Source organism: Pinus tabuliformis, chromosome 8 (genome assembly GCF_031772625.1).
Source record: "Pinus tabuliformis cultivar Carrire ecotype Pingquan chromosome 8, CPIR1, whole genome shotgun sequence".
Lineage (NCBI taxonomy): Eukaryota > Viridiplantae > Streptophyta > Pinopsida > Pinales > Pinaceae > Pinus > Pinus tabuliformis.
The window spans coordinates 480,750,948-480,771,042 of NC_142294.1; the positions used below are offsets into that span (position 1 = coordinate 480,750,948).

At 33.9% G+C, this 20,095-nt stretch overlaps 1 pseudogene; it reads left to right on the forward strand.

Annotated features, from left to right (window-relative positions):
* The first annotated feature begins 11,477 nt into the window (after nt 1-11,477).
* On the forward strand, nt 11,478-17,093 carry LOC149236161 (uncharacterized; annotated as a pseudogene).
* Nucleotides 17,094-20,095: the final 3,002 nt, after the last annotated feature.

Genomic DNA, 20,095 nt, shown 5'->3' on the forward strand with positions numbered 1-20,095 from the left:
AAACAACCACATGACAATACAATGACAATTAAGTCTTTTAGGTGCTTTTTCTTATTGTTAATCAACACACCAACACACCCTTTACAATAAAGAAGTCAAATTGATTATTGATCCAAAAACTTATATTGATTTGAGTAACTTTGTGTCTTCACAATAACAACAAATCCATTTATTCAAACTCTATCCAACACACTAATTCAATGGATCTATGTAATGTGTATATATGAATCTCCTTTAGTGATATGCATGCTAAAATTAATGATCATTCATAAAATATGCAATTATACATTATGCATTGTTGGTCAATTTGTTCATTTTTCTTATTATAAGAAAGCCATTATAGCATCAAATCATTTGTAATTCATAAATGATACCATGTACAATTAGGAGCTTGAATAAAAAGTAATCAATGCCACCATATACCATGGGAATTCTCATCTACCGAATATCCAGGAAATAATGAACGAACCAACAAACGATTCAGCGGCCTATTTCCTTCAATGGCAATGCCACCCAAAATCAATGCATAAATATAATATTCAAATGAGGAATTACCACGTCACTTCACTATCATGAAATTCGATCACTTCTTCAAATGTAAAGACAAGAAGTCCCATGTAAAATACAAGAAGTCTGTGGAAAATATTGATTTTTTTGAGAAAAAAAACGCTGATTTGTATCATATATTAAAATCAGTACATGTAAAGACAAGAAGTCCCATGTAAAAGACAAGAAGTCTCTTGAAAATATTGATTTCTTTTTGAGAAAAAACGCTGATTTGTATTATATATTAAAATTAGTACATGTAATTTATTGAGTCTAGTATCTAATTATCATATGTCAGTGATTATTTTAGGGATAAAAAACACACATATAAGAGGAGTCTCATATAATAACAAAATGGATAATTTTATAGAATTATTACTATCTTTTACCTGCATATAACAGGTGACTTGGCAATGAGAAAATATCAGAAAGCACTGTACTTGTGTATTTAAAAAACAAGAAAACACTGCAAGAATAAACAGAAACGCATAAAAATTAAAAAGGGTCAGCCATAGACCCAACATCATAGATAATATGACCCATATGTAGAGAAATGTGCATGAGGCCAGTGATTCCCTAATACCCAATTTAGATAAAATGGAGTTAAATTCCTATAACTCCATTTTTCTAAATGTGCTGGAAAGATTCTTTGAGGAAAAAGATATTCGAAAACCATCCCAAATATAAATATAAATATAAATAACTTTAAATATAAATAGAAATATCCTTAAATATAAATACAACCAACATTCATGCAATAAGAGCGAGCGAATGTGGTCCTCAATGTTAAAGTCAACCATCAATGTGGCGCGGAGAAAATCAAATGTGTACATCATTTTAATTGGAAGACACTATAATGTGCATCATTTTCTTCGCAACAATTATCAATGGAATGAAATGATCTTCATATGTCGATTTGTTTTTATTTACGGAATGAAATAATGTTCATATGAATATTGTTTTTAATAATGTTTATAGGGCTATTGTTTTTATTTCACTTTTCACATTTGTAAAAAAAATCCATACTTTTATTTTGGTTAAAAGACAATACGTCTTTTAACAATATATTTTTCAGAATGAAAAAGTATAATAGTATTATATTGAAGCAATATAACGAAGACAGTATTACATCAAAAACTAATTAACGCTGGAGCGTCTCATAAACTAAAGAAAGACAGAACTAGATACTATATACGCCCTTTAACAATATATCATACTCAACAATTCAATGGAGTGAGCATTGCATTAATGTTATGAGAGATGGGTTAATTAGTCAATTTTGGGTGCAATTTTAACATGAACTCAAAGCAATGAATTAAATTTGGAATAACCTCCCTCAAGTCACAAGAGCTATCAACTATGAAAGTAATTAATTGTTAAATACAATGAAACCGAAAAGGAAAATTGATCTTATATTAAAGAATTGAAAATAACAAATTTATTTTCATAGTTACTGATTTCTTTTAAGCCATTTAAATGGGAAGTATATACATGTTAGATATTATTGTTAACCATATAGGTAGTGCATTCATTTCACTATGAATAATTTATCATATTGAAATGAATAATTTATCATATTTGATACCATGAATAATGAATGTAATTTAATTTTAAGCTATGCATCCTTATAAATGAAATTGACAATAATAGACAAAGCAATCAATCAATTATAGAGAATTTATATTTTCACTCTAAAACCCAAATAGAGAATTTGGGTTCAAAAGGTTGCTTAGGCTTCATTTTAACAATCCAAGTTACATCACAACTCATATCTCTATGGTCATTCAAACATGTACATAGCTAGGATTCCGTGCAACTTTCTTATTGGCCAGCAAAAACCCCTTTATTTGTGCAATCTCATTAATCTATACGTTGCGATCGGGTGTAATGGGAAGGCCAAATTTCTCGACCTTTTTATTTCCCATTGCTAGATCTTTTTCTCCTATTTTCATTTTCTTTCTCATTTTTTTCATTTTATTACATTTACATTTTAAAGTTCCATTATCTTTAAGTTTTTCCTAAGCCTTCATTAATTGTTTAATTTATTATTTATATTAAGTCCTACAACTATTCATTTTTTCCAAACCCATTTTATATTAGGGAAACCCCAAGTACTAGGAGGAAACATACAATAAAAATAAAGAAAATTACTTAAGTAAACGCTAATCATACAATATCCAAATTTGAATTGAAAAACACTAGAAGAAAAATGGATAACGACCAATGGAATGTACACGATAGTTTATGGATCAATAGTGACCAATTCATCTAGATCTCGGGGGCCAAGATCTAAAAACGTCGGGAGAGAAGAAGAAAATACAGAAAACATAGAAAGGGACTTTTTTTTAAATTAAAATAAGGGAAATTGTTACAATTACATTGTAGTGGACCAATATGTCCTTTTAGAATGTCGAGCATGTTATTTATAACCTTATTGAGTTGCAATATCATGGGTGAATATGATGAATGGGTACTATGGGTAAATACGATGGATTGATGCCACTTTCCATTTGGATCATTCTTTCCCCTCTTAGGAAGCAATGGTCCCCATTACGTAAAGTTGCCTCCTAAGAAGCTTTGTTGAACATGAGCTAATTAAGAGAAGGGTTTTGTGTGGTTGACCCATAACTGTGGGTCTCTGGATGACCCATAACCATGATGAATGAAGGTATGAAAATAGAGGTACCCTGTAATGCTTGTAGCCAACTGTGATACTAACAGTTTATGGCCTAGTAAATGGAATTTGATGGCAAGGGTTTCCTTTGATTGACCCATAACTGTGGGTTTGTGGGTGACCCATAACAATGATGATCAAAGGTCCAAGGATAGAGAAGTATTGTAATTCTTGTGGGCCAAATGTGATGGAAAAATTGTATGTACTATGGCCTAAAAATTGGACTTCGATGACAAGGGTTTTGTCTGGTTTACTCATAACCTTAGGTTTGTGGGTGACCCATAACCCTGATGAATGAGGGTGTGAGGATAGAGATGTATTCTATTTCGTGTGGGCCAACTAGGAGATTGATAGTGCATGGCCTAACAAATGGACCTCGAGATAGTTCACTTCTTGGTTTGCATGGTATAAATATGTTGGCTTATATGGTGCCTTATCCTTATTTTTTCATCCATTGAAAACATGTAAATGAAAGTAACAACAACAACAATAAAAGATAGCCAAAATTCCATGAGCTTTAGGGGATATCAACTCGATTGAACAATCAAAGCCTCCATGAGTCCTACTACAAGATCAATAACTGAATAAATTCAGTCCACTTTCTTCCAATTCATCGTAGAAGGTCCCATGTTTGGGATAATGCATAGGATATCCCTGAAACAATATGGACATTGTAACTTGATGACTATCTTGTTTAATATTGAAACTTCTAGACAATCATAAGCTTAGGTGTTATAACATCATTTATCACTATTGTAGACTAGATGCTCATATATGGCATAGGCAGATCCCTATTCCCTTGCAGTCCTCTATTTCAAAAAATCATTTTTCAAAAATCATACGTGATTCTTCCCACTATAAAGTGCATACATACTCGATTCCTATGCATGCTTCCCACATACACCTTTTAAAACATGAAAAAATATATAGAAAGATAGTTTTCAAGCAAGGTTTACGGGTTGCACCGAAATCTCAAATACAGAATCTTGTGGCCTAATCAAATTAGGTTTTTGGTGATATATATATATATATATATATATATATATATATATATATATATATAAACCCCATGACTAGGCCTAAATTCATCCCTAATGAGAGGTATCCATACTATACCCAAATTCTCCTAGATGAATTTTCTGTATTGCATTTTACTTCTGCTCTATTGGGGTTCTCAACCCTAGCCCTTCGGAACTTTCCCCTTCAACACTAGGCACTAAAAACCCTCCCATTGGTGAATGATATTTAATTGCATCTTGTTTTCTTAATTTTACCATTTACCGTTGTGAAGATTGGACTTTCCACACCATCGGAAACATTTGTACGGTGATCCAAATTGTGAACAGTTGAAAAGCTTCCAAATTTGGCATAATATCAAACAAATATGACTCTTCTAGCTACACCAAAGGCACTCCAAAAAGAAAAAAGGTCAATGGGTCTTGACTGGCATTTAATATGGAAGAATTATTGAAATATTTCTCCAAATGAAAACTTTCAAACTTTTTCTATTCTTGTTTGTTGATCAGAAGATAATAAGACTCAAATGGGAGGCTAGCTCCCACTCATTTAACCCTCTAAAGTGGATGCACTTTCCACGTGCAATTTTCACTTGTATTTCCATTGCTACAAGTATAGATTCACCACTTCAACACAAAGTAAAGATATGGTTCATATTTCTCTTGATTTTTCTCTAAATGTATTTTTGATAAATTCGAAATGTGCACACAGATATACCACCAACCAAGCTTTGGTGACTGAATGGATAAGATAGATTGTCCTGCAGGTATTACATAGTGGTAATGCACCATGTTTGAAATAAAACACTACTTCTACTTTTGTCTCCATTGTGATGTTATTAGAGTTAACATATTTAGTGTCAATTGCACTAGTAGAATATTTGAAGCTAATATTCAACCATCACTTCCAACATGGAAATGAAGTCTACAATATGTAAGGAGAACAAGCTTCATTCCTCATGTTTAATGTATTCTTTGTAGTTTGAGTTTGTGCATAACAATGCATGTTTGGCTAGCTCCAATAAACATTTTTTTTTATCCATCATATTTCTACCCTAAGAAACATACACTTCTTCATTATTTCCTCCACCAATGTATTTGTTGCAATCTAGAAAGCAAGTTGCACTAATGTTTCTCAACAATTGTTGAGCTCTTCCTTTTCCCAAATGATAGGAATCTCCATTCTGGTCCAATTTCTTACCATTTAGTTGGTTTTAGACAAATTCCTTGGATAGTTATTTAAACCAACATGAGAGAAACTAAGAAATTGACTATATTATTACAGGATGGTCCTCTCAAAGATCATCTCTTATATCCAAAAACTATTATTTAAACATCGATAGAATAATTTGATCCTCGACTAAAAATTTCTTATCGGGTACATGTAGGAAGAAAACCATTGAACAGGCCCAAGTAGAGAATTCCGTAGGAAATTTGTTCATCTATTAAGTTGATTTCCATGCATTCCTAAAACCAAGTACATTGTCCCATGTTTGACATATTATGATCAATTCCAACATGCATAACTGCAATTAAATCTAATTCTATTGATCCTAGAAGAGGGGGGCCTTTAGAACACATGCATAAGAATGGAGTGGTTTCATTTGAAATTTCAATTAGATTTATACCTCTAGACACCCAATGTGTGGATATAACCATGGACACAATCCAAAACCCAATGGGGACCTCAAAACTGAAATAATACCAGTCGTAGTGAGGAAGATGAGATTTTGGATATTTGAAGGCCGAGAGAAAACTGAAGTCTAAAGAAATATTTATCCCATAACATTCCACCCTTAATGAAGTCCAAAGTTTGATCCCTATTGAATCCTAAAATTGTCTCTTTTTGATAACCTTCTTACACTCCATCCTCCTCCTTTTTTATTCTAATAACTCTAATTAAGAATCAGTTTACAAGGTTCATGGCAATAGCAGGTACTTAAACATATTTTATTTCATAAGTTTCATTGTTGTTTATTATTTAACTCAATATTTGCATAAGCTACTGAATTCCACCAATTTTTCACCTAATGATTCATTCTGCAACATAGTTGAAGGTTTGATGGGTTCAGAAACTCCAAGTTCTGAGGAACAAGACATATGGGTGTGGCCAATAGCTGGCATAATGTTATTTACCTATCTTCATGATCTAGATCGATGATAAGAACACCACATAGCCCCAATCAACGTGGAATTCAACCAACGAAGAAGGATCCAAAGGCGAACCAGGCGAGCAAGAAATTTAATGGAAGAAATTTTAGCCTCGTGATTTTCTTCTCCAATAGAAAATCATAAGGAAATCATGAGATATTATCTTTTTATGTTATTTTTATCCTTTTTCAAGTAGGATATGCTCGTAAATCTCTAAAACAGTTATTGATAGAGGTTATAAATCTACCTCTCGGCATGATAAACACAGTCTTGCATATTATTTTGAAAACTTTGTTTACAGTTATAAAAACTTTGTTTTGTTTGATAACTTTGTTGTGCATTGTCTCAGTGCATATATAATCCTTTGAAGAAGTCATGTTGTTACCTACATCTTGCAGGAGGTCACTCTGGAGTTGCAAGTTTTTATCATTTTTTATTAACATTTCAATTTTGTGTTTTATACAATGTTTAATTAGTTTATCTAATTCTCCAGTTTTGATTTTGAATGAATGTTTAGGATTGAGTTTAAAACAGGATTTGTTTAATCATTTTGATGTAGGATGAATGAGTGAAGCTAAGATCTCTTATGCACATGAAAAGACAGAGTGTGGATTGATTTAGGATTTGTAGTATAGTTTGAGTTATATTTGAGTTACGTTACATTTAAGTAAAGAAGATTTTGATTAAATGTAATATTTTAGATAAATTTCCTTTTTTGTTGAAGCAATTTGGGTTTGATTTCAGAGTAATTTTATTTCTGCAAGTGTGATCTTTCTTTTGAGTAAGTGTGATAATTTTAGTTTGATATTTCTTTCAAGAAAGTGTGATGTTTCTTTCAAGTAAAGTGTGATATTTCTTTTAAGCAAGTACAATAATTTTGATTTCATTTTTGTTAAAGAGTGACATATTTACTTTCATGTAAGAGTGATAGTTGTTAGACAAAACATGTGCATCTTGATATATCAATTTAATCTAGGAATTGCTTGAATAATAAAGACTTCTAGTACATACAGTGCACATACACTTCATCAGTATACTAGCTTTGGTCGATAATTTATGTAGTAATTTAACATCAATTAAATTACCAAACATTTTGGCGTCGTTGTCGAGGAAGTGTATATAGGATTTATTTTCTTTTCTTTTCATTAGCATATATCTATGTGTGTGTGTGTGCGTGGAAATAGATTCTAGAGTTAGATTCATAAGTAGACGTAGGATTTTAATTCCAACATCATCATTCACCCAACCACGACCTCGTAGTGCCACACTAAACACCCAAGCTCATATTCCATCAATTGCAGGCAGACCTAGAATTCTTGAGGTACATAGATCTGAAATTCAACCTAAAGATTCACCAACTTCCTTTGTTGTATTCGTAGGGGAAGAAGAAGATCCTACATCCCCAACAAAGGGAATAATATTTCTATCTTCAACTGGAGAACAACTTCTAGGAAAAGAACTGGAAATTCCTAGTGAAGAAGAAGAAGAAACCGATTTTAACATTCCATTGATAGAAGAACCATAGGAGGAACTAGAAAATCCAATTTTGGAACCTTATATTAGCTCTAAGGAATCTTGGCAGAAGGGGAAGGAGAAGTACATAATGTGAATGGTGAACATAGGTTTGGAGGTGGAAAAGGACGAAATACAGGAGGTGGAAGAGGTGGAGGAAGAGGAAGAGGAGGTGGTAGAGGAGATCTAGAACCTTTTGTATTTCCCATCTTTGATGAAGATACCACAATCACAATGAAAAATATCTCACCCTCTATCCTCCCTAATTTCTATGATTACGAAATGAGGATCCTGAAACATTTCTCTTTGAGTTTAAAGTCTTGTGTAGATCCTATGACTACTTGCTTGATACTCATAAGTTGAAATTGTTTCCATCCACTCTTAAAGATTCAATATTAAAATGGTTTATGGGCTTAGGAGCATATTCTAAAAGAACATGGGAAGAAATGAAAAATGCGTTCTTAGAAAAATACAAGGATTATTGCATGCCCCATAACCTTAAAGATGAAGTCTTTAAAATTATGCAAAAATAAGATGAAAACCTTGAAGATTTTTTTGAAAGATTTTCTTATAATGTAAAAAGCGCTAAAATGCATATTCTAGATGAAGAAAATTTGAAAGCTCTCTTGCTGAAATTTATCATAGATGAGTGGATAGATCTTCTCAATTTGATGGGCAAAGGAGATATTTCTCAGTTATCATTTCGAGATATTTGTGAGTTATGCATACCCATTTCAAGAGGAAAGACAAGAACTAGGAAATATCCAAGAGATCTTGTTATGTCTAGGATTTAATAAATCTGTAGCTGGGACAGTAAGTAGGGTTGAAATAGGAAATTTGCTTAACAATTTCAAAACAGGTATTTTTGGGAATCTTAGTGAAGAAATAGATATGCTTAAAATACAAAACAAGCAAAAGGCTGAAAATGTTGCATTATCTATCTTTTGTCCAAAATGTAGAAAGAAGCATGCCTTGAGAGAATGCCCCCTTGACATAAAAAGTGTAGAAACCTGTGTTATATGTGGAAAAAATCATGATAAAAAGGAATGTCCTTAAATACGAGGTCTTAAATTTGTTTATCAAGAGGAAATAATGCCAAATCAAGTAGAAGCTCTTTGTTTTATTGCTAAGATACCATGGCAAAATCCACAATCAAGTATGACTTTAGGTTCGATCAAGTGAGACACTTTCAATCGTTGATTTTGAAGTGTGACTGCTTTTTCCAAATATCAGTTGAGTTGCCTTCTTGGCATGGCAAGATATTTTCACTGCTTTTTCCCATTCTTTCATTTCACTCTCGAAGATATTTTTACTGCTTTTGATATTTTTACTGCTTTTTCCCATTCTTTTATGTCACTCTTAGAGGCTGATAGGATTATTAAATTGGAAAGTTTCACCAGTCACCTGATAAACCCCCCCTACTATGAGTGCATGTTTCAATGTGGGTGATTGTAATGGACTTGCTTCCGATAATGAAGAAGTAACCACAACCTTTGGTGGTATTTTCTGAGACGCCAATTCTGCAACCCGGGAAACAACTACCTTGGGTGCTTGTTCCAATCTAGCTTTCTCAGAGGCTGGTAATATAACTCCTGTCTTCAAATTTTGTTTCACGTTGCTTGCTTCTTGTACACTAGAATAACCAGTTATTGATGTTTTCTTCAAGCTTGTTACTTCCAATACTTGAGAGATTTTGCCTTCTGATAAGTTCTTGAGAGAACCAGATTCTGATGCCTGACAAGTGCTCACCCCACATGACTGTTTGATACATGCCTTTGATGTCTTGGATGTTGCCATTAGTCAAAATGCAGTTTTCTGAAGGGAAGTTGTTTGTCTACTTCCATGAATCGTATACTATGCAGTAGTAATCCTCAATTTGCAATCTCTAACACCACAGTCATCTAATAAGTTTAATCCTAACACAAAGTATTGTGCTGGAATTTTGTAATAGCTCTTTTTGATGCGGTGCCGATGTAACAATCCCTCGAGAATTCTAAAACACAAAAATGTCGGTTTGAAGCTCTGTAAAGAGCTTTTCGAAATTTGACTTCCATTCTCTAATTTGCCTCGAGAGGCTGGGCTTGCAAAGGACACAATCGAGGCAATGCTGCGGTGTTAGCTGGTGATCGATCAAATCTGTGGCCTTCCCAACTTCATTTTCCATCCTTCGGAAACAATTGTTTAAAGCATGGTTTGAGTTTGACAGGCGGTCAGTTATGCCCTCCCATGCGCTTTCAAAATCTCCAAGGTGGAAAGCATTTTGGAGTGATTCTGCATAAGAGAGGTCCAATTCTTCTCTCCACATCATTCCTGAGACATCTGGTAGCTTTTTTTTTCCTTGAGCTTTACTTTGTAGCATCATTGAAGTTTTAAATAATGAAAAATAAGAAATTTGTGCTTTTAAGCTCTATAGCTGCATGGGTCGTTCATTATCGTGTTTGAACTAAACTGATAGAGCATTTCTCAAATTTTGGATTTGAACATCTCATTTTAGGCAAAATCTCGAATTTCAGGTTGTTTGAGAGGAAGCAAAGCCCAGCTAATCTGCACATTTAAATTATAGTATCACGCATCGTTTTGTTAAAAAGTTTTCAGCGCTTTCGAGTCGACACGGGATAGTCAGTGACTTTATGCGCATCAAATCCCTTATTTTTCTACTCAGAGTTGAGTGTCAAGTTGCAGGTGTATTCGTGCATTTATTTCACAAGGCCAAAGTGGGATTCGTTCACAAGGCCAAAGTGGGATTCGTTCACAAGGCCAAAGTCTGATTCGTTGTATTCCTTTTCGGGAGAAGCTGTCTCTAGCGGTATGATAGGGCCCTTGTAAATCTTGTGTACTCCAACGAAACACTTCAAGGCTATTGAAGTTGGTGCTCAAATAAATTTCACCCCTAGCTTAAGGTCTAGAACTATAGACTTCGAGGAGGCTAAGAGTTTGGAATAAATTGTGATATTCAGAGTGGTGGATTGTCTTTCTTTTTCATTTCCCCGTTATTTCATATTGTGGAGTTTAAATATGCCTGGCTGTCTTTTTAGTACTTGCATGGAGGCTGCAAGCCTTTCACTTTTTACAAGTCAAGCTAAATTTGGAAATTCAAGCAAAAATGGAGTTTCAAATGCCCTCAGTTTTGAAATTCAAAGGCCCCTCATATTTGGAACCGAAAGATTTAATCGTTGTAGAGGAGAGAAAAATACAATAGAGTTAATTATAAACTTTCCAATAGGAAGATTTAAGGCAGGTAGGCCTTTCAGGGTTAAATGCCAGATGGATTTTGATTCTGAATCAGTTAAAGATCCTGAAGTTGTCACTGCTCCTTTGAAAATGGTTGGAGGAGATCTAAGCCTATCTCAGTCAAGAATAGGAAATAGTGCAGATATAAACAAAACATCTAAAGAAAAGTAATTGCACAATGATCCAGTCCAAGAAAACAAGGTTTTCCACAAACCAATTAACTCTTCTAGAAAAATTCAACAATTCCAATTTAATAATCCTATCAGCCTCTCTTTGTACTTTTTGAGACAATTACTAATATATTGTATCTAATAATAATTGCTTATTGAAAGAAAATAACTATAATAATGCGTACAAGTAATTATCATGTTAAGTATCCACCTTATCACTCGACTTCTAAGCTGAAGAGGGTGGATAGGGTGGATTTTTACATGGACATTGCCACCTATTTATATGAGAAATTCAAAAGGGTAACACTCATCTTGCCACTCTCATGATCTGAGTACTCTGGAAAAATGAGCGAAGCATGTAAGGCAGCTTGGGAAGCTGCAGGCATATATGGTGAAGCTGAAGCCAAGGCGATCGAGCAATTCAAGGAGATTTTCCAGGACTAAAATCCCCCCTGGTTCTTCCATTCTGTTTGCTATTTCGCCCACCGGGCTAGTGATTGTGTTTTCTAAGGATGGTTCGATTCCCGAAAAGGACACAGTAATGATAGAGAACAGGGTCATGGCTGAAGGGATCCTCGCATCTATCATTGGAAAAAGTGGTGTATCTCCTCCCGCCAAGGCTTCAATTGCAGACAGATTGGGTCTCCAAGTCGTATTTTCCCGAGCTGGACCATTGTTTCGCTATTGTGCTCAATGGCTTGGAGCTTGAGGGCATCACATTTCCACCCACGGTTCGACCCCCGTGGGCCACAAAAGACTTCGTACCTGGAATTCAGTACTCTGAAAATGTCAGTGAGGGCTTGAAGGCAGCATGGGAGGCTGCAGGAATATATGGCAAGGCCGAAGCCGAGGGCAAACAATAAAACCCATGCTATTGGGTATTGAATGCCCTCTGAGACACCATATTTAATGCACTCTAAGAGCTTGACGGGACAGCCCTGGTCATTCTCCTCCGCCTCCGCCTCCGCCTTGATCGCCACCGCCACCACCATTCCATAAGAAAGCTCGCATATACGATACATACGATACACGATATACAATGTACGCATACGTATCGGCCAAAAAGTGGGATCACAATTTCTACGAAAATCTCATTATTGTCAAATTCGGCCGTCCCGTCGTGTGACTTGTCGGTATCGACTTGAGCGTAATGAGGGTGTATTGCGTTGAATAACTCAGACGGAATTTCTATGAAATCTCAACATTATCTGAATCTGGCGTGCCGTGGTCGGTATTAACATGATTTTACGGTTCCATATCCATATAGTTACGAAGGTTGGAATTTGACATACAAATTGTCCGTCACGAGGCAATTTAACAATTAAAATGCCGTTAACACTCCACTATACAAATTGTAAGTCTACTTTAAAATTCCAACGTCTTTCAAAGCCTGTTGGGGAAAGAGAGCAAGCAATTTCAATAACTTTTTAGTGTGTTTTTGTAAATAAGCATTTTGAGGTCAATTGACTTCTGGAAGTGCAATTCGCGAATCAATGTGATTCGCTAGTTTTAGTCAATTCGTGAAACATTCCCGAACTCCTATACTATTTTGGAATCCCTCTATACCAATAGTGTTTATAAGTGCATTGATGGCTTGTCAAGGAGGCGATTGGGGTTCTAGGTCAGTAAAATGACAACTTGTCTCAAGGGTTAGGTACCTGGGAGAGTTGGTTGTCTCCTGAAGGTTTTCCTGCTCCCGTGGAAGGTCAAATTGGTTTCTTTTTTTTCAGTTCCACTTCCTTAACTGTACATGGGGAGTTGAATCACATAATAGTAATTTTTTCATCACATGTTTACCCCAGTGGACTGGTTAGCATAGGTAAATGTGGGAGGAGGGTGTTATAGGCAAGGTAAAGGGTTGAGCATCTAGTGAAAGTCGCTAAGGGATGATAAGTAATTAAGATTGAAGGGGGGATAATGTAATAGGATATGGTGATGTATTTATTAATGAGAATGGGGGTTACCAAGATCTACATTTGGAAGTAGTAGGTGATAACCCAAGTGGAAGGATGGATGCATGACCTAGTGAATTCCACGTGTGCTTCATTGAGGGAAAAATACAATACCACATGCATTCATATTGGGGAATATATATTGAGGAAAAATTGACACAATATATTGAGCATATAATAGGGGGTAAAGGGTTTTTATATTAGCAAGTATAAAAAATGGAGTTCAAAGTTAATGAAAAAACATAAAGGGGTATAAAAAATGTTAATGAAAAAATGGATACCTACACTATCTAGTGAAAGTAGGGTTTTTTAAATCGGGAAGGTGTATTGGGTTTGTATTGTTAGGGGGTTAAATAATGTAATGTTTAGAGGTATATTCCAATATGTAGTCAAATTAAGGGTATTATTTAGTATGCCATAAATGCATGTGCTATGTCAAAGGTTCATTGGGTGAATACCAAATGAGGAATTCAAGAAATATAGAGATGAAGTTATTTTAGCTAGTAGAGATGTACTAGGTTACGAAGGAAATTGTGTCTCAAACAATTACTTTGGAGTTATATGAAATCACAAACCTAAAGTATCATCTAAGTATATTTGAAGGTAAACTCAAAGCCTTCGTTAAATGGGTTCTCATGATTGGCACATCGATTAAAAAAGTTGATGGGGAATCAGGTAAAATATAGGAATTAGATGTGGGGTGTAGGGGTTTCCATGACAACCCTATTGTCAGTTTGGAATTTCATTAACTAGTAGATGAGTTCATGCACTAGTGAGAGGGGCACATACAATAGGAGGAAACACTTTTGGATGGATGTCCTCCATTATCTATTTTTTGGTTATATGTCTATGTAGTTTGCAACTGGCATAATCCAACCTCCAGGAAATAGATCGTATAATTTATATTTTTCTTATGATTATTAAGAAGAAAAATGCCTAAGTAATAGATAGACACTATACTTTAAGGATATAAGAGTTCCTAGTTTCCGAGGTTGCAAGCCTCCTTGGAAATTTTATAATATTTTTTTAAACTTTTGTGAATATTATGAAATATAAGGACATAGGTTTAGAATTTAAAAAAATAAGGGGAACAACATGAATCTCAACATACTGGAAATACTATATGAATATAAATACTAATAACATTGAACTACCAAGGATACAACTAATAAGCTACAGGTATGCAATGAACTTATGTTACAATAATTAAAAATGGGAGAAGGAGACTTCTCTGATTCACCCTTTGGTGTGCCCTACCTAGGGGAGTTCTAGAACCATATCAAATAGTTTTTAAATGAAAAATGAACTCATCTATTTATTCTACAATGTGCAAAAATTAGATAAGTGATATATTTTTGTTCTATCTTAGCACAATTTGAGTAGCCTACTTCATAACATGAGGAATAACAAGACTAGTGTCCCTATCATCCTAACTCCATTCTTAGTCATATAAACATTAATTATCCATACAAAGGAGTTCTAACTAAAATGATCAATAAAATCCCTATTTATTAGGGAGTTGTTTACCTAATCTACTCACCCACTTATTGTAGTTGAGCCTAAAAAAATATTCTTTCCCCCTCTATCTAATTCTAATCCAAAACATAATTGACATTTAGGAATGAAAAAAACTAATGGATTAAGTGGCTAGTTGCATGAGATGGTGGCCAAGTCTAGTCACCCTCAAGAATGGAGGTGACACGATCCCTTGATTATACCCATATTGAAGTCTTCTTGGATTTTTCAACATGGACCAATTATGTAAGGGTTGAGCCTCTCTTTGGTGTGAGATCATAGGATTAATTCAATATGTAGGCCAATATATCATGAACAATAGTGAACATAATTTTAATTAACATAATGAACACAAATTACTAAGATACCATGAATTCATCATATTCTCATAAAACTAAGCCAAACATGTTTGTTAAAATATGTAAACAATATATCAATTTGAAAACTCGTATATTGCTTGATTTCGAAACAAACTCCTATTTTCTTTACACAACACATACGTCCCCCACTTTTAGGGTATGCTAGTTATAGAACGGAATTGCAACATTTATTTTCTTCTAAAAACAATATATTAAAAAATATGTATTTTTAAGTTGAAGCACAGCATCATTTACCTTGTAAGTAATATCCAGTAAAAATAAATAAATAAAGTACACCAATTCATTAGCAATTTAATCGAGAGAAACAAAATAAATAACAAAAGTTATTGTATTTAAACTCACCATTCCAATTACCTTTCTCTAAAATGTAAAAATTAATAGTTTGCACAATTATGATTACATTACCTTTGGTGAAGATATTACTACAAATTTAGACATCTATATCTCAAGATGGGTTGAGAACAAGGGACTAAGAGTTAAAAGACCAACAAGTTTCCAAAGAAATAATCATTCTACTAACCACATCTTCACTAAGTAAATTTTTAAGGGTTATATTTCCCTATGTGCTAAGTTTTCATGCTTTTTAACCCAAAAAATTATTTGTCGAATTCAATTCTTTTCTAAAATATTTTGTCCAAATTCCATAGGATAAAAGTGTTTTACTCAAATTTACCAAAAGTTTCTATAAAATATGATAGAATCATTAAATATTTGAATTTTTTTACAAAAATATCACGAACATAGTCAATGGTTGTTATTTTAGAGATTAGTAAGATACTCAAAGGTTTCTACAATTTGATATAGGTATCCATCCTTAAAATTTTCCTTAAGATTCTTCACCTTAGTTTATTACCTCAAGAAGCCTAACGCTAACGAGGGTATATTTTATTGCTACTTTGCATAGTTTAGCGAGACGTTTGACACAATACCTTGATATATACTCAGCAATATCACTATCTATGACACATTATGAGTATCATTGGTAGAGTACATATAAACACTATTGGTATAGAGGGATTCCAAAATAGTATAGGAGTTCGGGAATGTTTCACGAATTGACTAAAACTAGCGGATCACATTGATTCGCGAATTGCACTTCCAGAAGTCAATTGACCTCAAAATGCTTATTTACAAAAACACACTAAAAAGTTATTGAAATTGCGTGCTCTCTTTCCCCAACAGGCTTTGAAAGACGTTGGAATTTTAAAGTAGACTTACAATTTGTATAGTGGAGTGTTAACGGCATTTTAATTGTTAAATTGCCTCGTGACGGACAATTTGTATGTCAAATTCCAACCTTCGTAACTATATGGATATGGAACCGTAAAATCATGTTAATACCGACCACGGCACGCCAGATTCAGATAATGTTGAGATTTCATAGAAATTCCGTCTGAGTTATTCAACGCAATACACCCTCATTACGCTCAAGTCGATACCGACAAGTCACACGACGGGACGGCCGAATTTGACAATAATGAGATTTTCGTAGAAATTGTGATCCCACTTTTTGGCCGATACGTATGCGTACATTGTATATCGTGTATCGTATGTATCGTATATGCGAGCTTTCTTATGGAATGGTGGTGGCGGTGGCGATAAGGCGGAGGCGGAGGCGGAGGAGAATGACCAGGGCTGTCCCGTCAAGCTCTTAGAGTGCATTAAATATGGTGTCTTAGAGGGCATTCAATACCCAATAGCATGGGTTTTATTGTTTGCCGAAGCCGAGGTCATCGAAGAATTCAAAAAGGCATTCAAGGATCAGAATTCCCCCTGGATCTTCCATTCTCTGCACGAGTTCACCCACAGGCTTGGCGACTACTTTCTCTAAGGACTGTTCGATTCCGGAGAAGGGCAGAGGAGTGATAAAGAACCGAGTGCTTGCACAGGGAGTTTTGGCTTCAATAATTGGAAAACATGGCGTGTCTCTAACAGCCAGAGCTTGATTGGTGGTTCGATTCTCCCAAGCCTGCACAGTAATCGATTGACGAATTGGAGGAATGAAATCTCGCTGCGATAAAACTCTATCATGGTTTTCCTTTATTTTATGCGGCGTGTTTTCTTTTTCTCTCTTGTCGTTCAAGTTTTTCAGATTTTGAACTCCAAAATCAGAATCAATTTTTATTATAGCAAATATTATATATATATATATATATATATATATATATATATTAAAAAGATATATGTCATTTTGATTGAGTGTGGATGGAATTATACTAGACCATAGGAGGAGTTTTCGGGTACTTTATTTTTATTTATTTTTAATCATTTTATTGATTTAATATATAATATTTAATATTTATTAAGTATCGATATTTATTTTTGAGTTTAGATTCATTTTGATTTCGGATCTATCAAGTTTTTAGAGAAATCATATTTCCACTCTAAAAAATATTTTTCATTTCAAAAAATTCAATCCCTCTGAGTGCTCGGTAGATCTAGAATTAAAATAAATGTACGTTGATTTAATTATAATGATAATGATAATGATAATTATTTATTTTATTTTATTTTTTTATGTAATTTATCTAAATAAAAATGTTATTTTAATTAATAATTATAATTATATATTTTATTTTTCTAATTTAATTTAATTACTATTTTTATTTTAATATAATTTGACTCAATAATGCTTAAATCTTCTAGAAAAATCATATAGATAATAAAAAGTTAACGAGTTTCAAACTTAGATATAAGTTCATCATCATCATCAAAACTATGATAAAAAACAAGATCAACAAATCAAAAATATATAAATCTCAGAAATACAAAATAATATTAAAAAAATATCTCTTTTCTAAAACATTTATCTATATTTTAAAAGTAACAAATTAATGGTCAGTGATCTATTTTTAACCGGAACCGATTTCTACAATTCCTTGGAAATATTGAATAGATATATATATATATATTTATTTATTGTACTATATCTGAATGTTTATTCTTATAATGCGACCTATTGTTAATAACGACTAAATTTCACGGTGTGGTTATCACAAATATAATAAATCTAAATTTTGTGGGAAGGTTAAATTATGTGGGAATGCTATCGTGATCACTTTTTTATTAGATTATTTTGATAGATATAATTATGTTGAGAGGCGCTTTACAGTTTAGTTTAGGAGGGATGAGTGAGCGTCATATGTGTGTGGTGAGTGAGTGAGTGTTAGATGTCTGAGAGTTAAATGAGTAAGTATTAGATGTTATAATTTTTTAGATAAAAGAAAATATAATATACATATTACATTAAAATATATAACATATAAATAGTACTTATAAATTAATATCAATTTTACCATATAAGTTAAAATAATGATTTCATAATCATTTATAAATATAATTAATAAGTCGGTAAAAACTTAATATTTAAATATGACAAGAATTTTAATCATGAATATTTATCATAGATATTATTAACTTCTAAATGTATATTTTTACAATATCATGGGCCAATACCCAGAAGATAAAGATAGAGAGGGAGGAGGGAAGAAAATCAGAATACCATGGTTTATCAAAAGCATGGGCCATCTAGGCTTTTGCTTATTATGTTATGGATTTGGGCTTTTAATTTTTCTGTTACAATACCATGGCTTATCAATACCACATACCCAAAAACCATAACTTATTTCAAAATCAAAATATTTCACAAATACATAATTTAAATTTAATTTTATAGCATTTGTTAATTAAATCTAAAAGAAAAAACGTTATAATTACTTTTGAGGCGTACCTAAACCCTCCATCCTCATGACTACTAAAAATATTCTTATAAAAATTAAATCAAGCTTTTAATAAATTAAAAATTAAATATAAGAATGCTTTTATATATACATATGTGAAATTTATATAATATAAATAATGTGATAAAGAACCAGGATAGATGCATCTTAACCAAAGATCTAAGTGAAGAGAGAAAGCAAAGTGACTAGGAAAGATAGCACATGATTCTTTTAAGTTTTTATTATTATTGTATTTTCTTTGACATGATTGATCCAAATTATAGGTTTAATATTTTACAACCAATTATGTTTTTCTTTTGGATACTTTCTTACATACAATACAATGGGCTCATATTTAAGAGAGAGTGTGAGATGGAGGGGGAATAGAGTGGGGGAGAGAGGGAGGGAGATAGTGACAGAGTTGGAGGGTGGAGAGAAAGAGAGAATGTGATGGAGGCAAGAGACAGAGGGAGGTGGGAGAGAAAGGGGGGGAGAGCACAGTAGAGAAGGGGGAGAGAGAGATGGAGTTGGAAGGGGAAGAAAGACATAGAGAGAGAAAGGTGGAGAGGGAGAGGGAGTGACACGAGAGAGATGGAGAGATGGTCAGGGAGAGAGGAGAGCAAGAGGGAAGAGAGAGAGAGAGGGAGAAGGAGGGAGAGAGATGGATAGATATGGAGAGAGAGTGTGTATGTTTTGAGGGTGAGAAGGAGAGACAATGGGAGATAGAGATATAGATGGAGGGAGAGAGAGGGTAGAAGAGAGAGGTAAATAGAGGGATGGAGGAAGAGATATATATATATGGAGAGAGAGAGAGAGAGAAGGGGAAGAGAGAGAGAGAGAGAGAGAGAGAGAGAGAGAGAGAGAGATAAATATGGAGAGAGAGTGTGTTTTTTTGGGGGCTAAGATAGAGAAACAATGGGGGAGAGAAAGAGCGAAAGAGAGAGAGAGAGAGAGAGAGAATGGGAAGAGATAAAGAGGGAGAGATAGATAGATATGGAGAGAGAGTATGTGTGTGTGTGTTTGCAGGCTAATATAGAGAGATAAAGGAGAGACAAAGGGAGATAGAGATATAGATGCAGGGGGTGAGAGGGAAGAAGAGAGAGACAAAGAGAGGGAGGGAGGAAGAGAGATAGATATGGAGAGAAAGAGAGAGCGAGAGAGCATGACATGTGTATAAGGGACTGAGATAGAGAGACAAATAAGGAGATATGAAGAGAGATATAGATATA